Below are 6,000 nucleotides of genomic sequence, written 5' to 3'. Positions count from 1 at the left end.
TAGTTGATAAAAAAAATAGTAAAACAAGAGTCAACTAACTACCTAAGAATTATCACCAAATGTCGGACATTATGACTATAGTATCCTAGGAACTCAGACCACAAGCCAATGTGAGAAAATCTACTCAAAACTTAAAGTTGGCATTTTCACAAACACCTTGTGTGCATAAAAGTAAAACATGGGAAATTGTAAAGGAGAATAGAAAACTATAACCAACTATCAACAAAACCAATCATAAACAAGCAATCAAACATAAAGGAAGAATGAAACATAAAATTCATAGATCAAAACTTCAAGAAACACAAAATTGCAAATATGAACAAGCAACTCAAACCAAAAGGAAATGAAAGTAAAGACAATGTGATTAAGGAGGAATTAAAGAGTACTTACAATTAAAGATTATCAAAATCCAAAATTAAGCTTGCTATAAAATGCTACATAAAAACTACATAAACCCTATGAGAGCTCTCTACTCTACACTACTCCTACTCCTACTACTATGAAAAAACTTGTAAAAAAACTAAAACTAAACCTAATGTATGCTAATGTTTTGATATGTGTTGTTCTCCCCTCATATAGCACTTTAAAATCAGCATACAACCTTCCAAGATGGCCCAAAAGGCCTCAGAATTCGAGAAGCACGTGCATCATTAATGAAATCACATGTTGGGACCTGTGCGGACGCACAGGCATGTGTGTCTGCACACTTGGCTTAATATTGACCTGTGCGTAGGCACAGGTGCTTGTGCGTACGCACGCAAGCTTGTGCGCACGCACACTTCGCTGTGTGTTCTTTTCCTTGTTTTCTTCATGTTTCCCCCCCCCCCCCTTTTACATGCTTTCTTCCACTTTTGGCTATCCATTCTTGCCTCCAAGGCCTGAAAATACTCAGCAAACATGTCATGGCATCGAATGGAATAAAAGTGGAATTAAATTGCTCATTTCAAGCACAAAATTGCATATTTTCATATTTAGGATCAAATTAGGGACAAAACACAAAAGTATGCTATTTTTGGTGCTTAAGTGTGAGTTCATGTGCTAGAATCCATCCCAGTTGAGTCAAAATATACTATCAAATTTGGACTCATCAATTCCCCCACACTTAAACAATAGCATGTCCTCAGGCTAAACCAACAAGGAAAACAATCAAGTGGGGTTCAACTTATTAAATGCAACTATCTATATGCATGCAAGTATACTAATTACTATCTATATATCTATCTATAGTATCTATATGAAATTGGTAAAAACAAACAATCAAATTCCCAAGCGACTATAGACAAGTAGGGCCAAGCAAGGAATTAACTCAATGCAACCAAAATCTAAAGAATTGATTCAACTCATCAAAATGAAGCAACTTGCAAGAATTCATGATAAGAGGGGATGGAACATAGAATTGAGTAATTAAACCCTCACTAGGTGTGTATACACTCTAATCATTCGGTGTTTAGGATTTAATCACTCAAATCTCATCCCAATCATGCTTTCAAGGTTTTGATTTTCATCTAACAATCAACAACAAATGATGCATGAATGCAATTATCATGAGGACTTCATATGGTTGTAATGGGGTTAGGGTTAAGGTGGGATAGATATGGCCAAGTGGACTAAATGCAATTGAATCTTTGATTAGTTTAAGTCATCCACATCAACCTATATCAACCAAATCAAAATGAAATGCAATCCTTAACCTTCCATCATTTTCTATTCACTAGCACTCATGTATGCTTTTCTCAGAAAAAAAAATCACATATGCTATTCTTTATTCATTTGTTTACCCTTTAGGGTGGCTTTGCGCCCTTTTTATGATGAAGGGTTTTTTTTTTTTTTGAATTTAGAATTGCATATGGTTAAGTAGCTCATACATGAATGTTCCCATTTTCTACAAATTTTCAATGAATACCCAAATTAAACATTTCCTTTTACTACCAAAGCTTCCCAAAAAATTCCCCCACACTTAAATGAAACACACTTTTCCAACCTAAGCCAATCAAGGAGACATTCCAAGGTAATTCATGGGTTTTCTGCTTAGGGTTGTGATGTGCTAATATCAAGAACAATGGGATAAATAAAGTTCAAAGGGGTTTAACAATGGTAGACGCAAAGGGTAGGCTATTTGGGTAAGTGAGCTATGCAAAGATGGCCTCAATCATGCTCAATGCAATTCAAAACATCAATCGTTGGAAATAAAGAATCAAGCAAAACTAAGATTACAATCATTGAAGAGATATAACACTCAATGAATAAAATTAGTGGTTGAAATGTGTAACCACTCATTCGAACTCAAAACTCACAAGGTATTTGTTCTTCACTCTTCTATATTCCAAAAAGAAATCATTCAAGCAAGTTTGAATATAATTTTCTCCATCAATTTAATAGAGAGCCCAAAATTCTTGAAAAGTTCTTGTTGTTTTTCACCAAAATTATTTCCTATATATGTATGTATATATGTTGTGATGGATGCAAAAAATTTTTTCAAAATTTCCTAGTTCTTTTCCTAATTTTCAACAAGCAAAAAGTAACATGAACAATTAGGATCAAAATGAGCTAGGCATAAGCTATTCACAGCATCAAATCACAATTCATATCTATACTATATACCAAGCAAACAAGCTCGAAACATATATATATCATAATTAAAATGCAATACCAAAGATAACTAGAAGCAAGCTAATATATATATACATCAAAGTACTAAACGGTAGCAAAAAGTAAGGTGCTAACAATATCTACAAAAGCATAATAAAACTGAAAATAAACTAAATAAGAGTGTTCAGGAGAGAATGTTTACATCCAAAAATATCGTAGATCCTCCCCCACACTTAAGTTATGCACTGTCCTCAGTGCCAAAATAATCTGGCCGGGGTGATCAACCATGAGAAGCTCCATCATATGATGGTGGTGGATGGTGGTGACGTTGATAAACAATAATGGCGCGGGATGTCTCTGTGGTGGTCTCAGCTGCCAGCTCTTCAACTACCTGGTCAGCTGGCTCTGCTGCTATCTCTACTATCAGCTCGGCTCCAGCTGCCGGCTCCTCAACTCTAGGCTCCTCAGCTCTACGCTCTTCATCTCTCTAAAATACTACTCCTCAACCGTGGGCTCCGTCGGTCTCTGCTAAGGGTGCTCGACTGCTTGGCCGGCTTTAGCTGCTGGCTCCTCAGATGCAGGCTCCTCGGCCTCAGACTCTGGTGTATCTAGAGGAGGTGGCCCAGGGTCTCTACCCTTGAACTTTGCCACTATCCAGTGGAAGCAGCGAGAGTTGCGGCGCTCAAAACAGTAAAGAAGCTGAATGATCTCCCGACCCAGCTCATAGGATGTCTGGGGTCGGGGTGTGGGTACGGGAGCTGTAGGGGGTGCTGAAGGCTCTGCTGCTGATGATGGAGGATCAGTGGTCTTCCTCTTCTTATGCGGCGGTCCGTCGTAGTCGCCGTATGGCAGGAATGGCTGCTTACTAATGTAGACAGACGTCCGATCTGTTGGACGTTTCTCTACTCCAAATAGAGCTGCTAATCTGGTGATCAACGATGGGAAGGGAATGTTGTATTTCTGCTGTTGATTCACCTTCCACATTGACTCTCTGATAAGGGGAAGAACAGAGATCCTCTTCCCCTCCAGAATAGCCCACAGCAAAACTGCCACACGGACTCTGATATGTGTGGCATGTATGCTCAGAAGAATGTAGTCAGTAATGATCTGCTGCCAGATCCTTACCTCAGGGTTTAGGTCAGTGCATGCAATGCTCAATGGGACTGCCTGCTCTCCCTTGCTATACTCCCATCTGGCCTCAGGCAGGCCAATCTTTTCCAGGACCACTTCCAAAGAAATCTTGCCCTTTGTCACGTTCTTCATTATTTGAGTGTAAGCGTTACGAGTCGGAGGAATATGTGGAATATCCAAGTAGGCCTCTAAAGCAGTATCAGAGGTGTCCAAGGTGACACCTCTCAGAAAAACAGTTGGGGTATCCCTCTTTAGGAAATTTACGTAAAATTCCTTGACCTGGTGTTCATTTACTTCCACCGGATCAAATTTTACGAATTCCCAATGATAAAAATTTAATCTATTTATAACTTGGTCCACATATTTCTCAGGCAGGTTAAGCTTTCTCTCGTAGTGAAAGGCTCATTTTTGTAGTTTTTTGTACTGTTCTTGGGCTTCATCATTTATGAATGTGTCCGGTTGGATACTCGGGGGCACAGGAGGAGGACGAGCCAAAGGATTGGCTTTCTCCTTTCCTTTTTGGGCCATCCTAAAAAAGACAAAAATAGAATACAACTCAAGAGAACAGATAAAAGGCACAAGAAGGAGAAGGATATAATCAAGCAATTCAAGTAAGAGCCAACAAAAGTAAACAACCGCTCAACTCAAGGGAAAACATGTATAAAGCAGTGAAATGTTCAAAAGAAATGCATTTTCCCATAATCAAGCAACCTAAGTAACAAATGAATCAGTGAACAACAATTAAAGCATATATAGGACTTAGGTGTATTATGTAAGTGAATTGTATTGGAAGAAATCGATTATTGCCCTGTTGCATATGAATTTAAAGTGTTATCAAAACTTATGCACACAAGGCAATAATCATCTTGGCAATTTAAAGCACCTTCTTATTCATGGAATAGAGTAGTAGAATGGTCACATAGCCAATTCTTGTTCCCAAAAGCAATGTCAATTGAAATCAGGTTTCATTGCTCAAAAAGATTCGCAAAGGACAAGTAATTGTACATGATCATTTATGTTCAAGAACACATGAGTAAGCAGTTAGTCAATTCACCAAACAAACATTGTATGTACTACTGCAAAAGGCACCAAACAGATTTCAAGATGTATAAGTTCAAGCTAGTTTGGTGTTAAAGTAAAAAGGCATGGTGGTCAGTACATAATGCAGTAAATCAGCATGCTATGCACTTACAAATGCATCAAACAGAATGAATTTCAGCTTGGTACTCAAAACAAGTGGAGAAATTTTTTTAATGCAGTTTGATGTGTCAGCAAAAGTTGACAACTAAGTGCCCAGCAAGCAATGCGTCAAGTGAAGTGTAATATGCACAGGGACAATGAATACCAGACAGAAGAAATATAGTTGAAAATTTCAATTTCAAATTGGTGTTCGAGCTTAAACTCAGAGTGCATAAACTAATCAATCTCAGGAAACATCCTCAATAATAGAAAAATTGCACAATCAGAAATTAATAATGCAGAATCGAAACAAATTTCAAAACCTGTGCTGATCAGACACAAAAATTGATTCAAAAATCCCATTCAGGCATTTCAACAAGCATAATATGTGCAGAGATAATGAGCAGCAAACACAGTTCAATATACATGGCAGCAGTCACGATTCAGTAACATTCACACTTCACACACAACAGGGTTCAGTCCCAGCAAAATCCAAATAATTAGCCATTTTCAATAATATTCAATCGGAAACAGAAATCATCTAACCTAATGCCACCTAGTATCTAGAACAGAATTCAAAATGCATTTAAAGAAGTGAAATGAAACAGAAACAGCAAAGGGGAGGTTACAGGGGAAGAAATGGAACTTGTGATGTAGAGGAAAGAGGAAAGGAGGAAGGAAGGGAAGGGCGAGGCGGAGAGGGGCACAGCGGCACAGAGGTCCGCTGCTGGTGGTGGCTGCTCTCCGGAATGGGAAGCGCGGCCTAGGGTTCTAGCACGGGAACAGGAAAGAGAAAAAAGAGAAATGTAGAAGAGAGAGAAAGAAGAAGAGAGAGAGGTGTGTCGGCGACGGTGGTGCGGTCGCCGGTAGGGCTGAAAGGGGTTGGAGGTTGGGGCAGGGGTGCTTGTGTTCAGAGAGAGGGAACAGAAGAAGGAAGGGGTGTGGTTTGGAAACTGAAGCGCGACACTCCCCCTTTTCGAATTAACGTTCGAAAGGGGATCTGTGCGGACGCACACATGAAAAAGAAAGGGGTATGCGCGCGCACCAGCTCGTGCGGACGCTGCGAACAGAAGGTGTAACGCTTCCTGTGCAGGCGCACAA

Source organism: Arachis ipaensis, chromosome B7 (genome assembly GCF_059453495.1).
Source record: "Arachis ipaensis isolate K30076 ecotype BB chromosome B7, ASM5945349v1, whole genome shotgun sequence".
Taxonomy (NCBI): domain Eukaryota; kingdom Viridiplantae; phylum Streptophyta; class Magnoliopsida; order Fabales; family Fabaceae; genus Arachis; species Arachis ipaensis.
Note: the sequence above shows the minus strand (reverse complement) of the source record.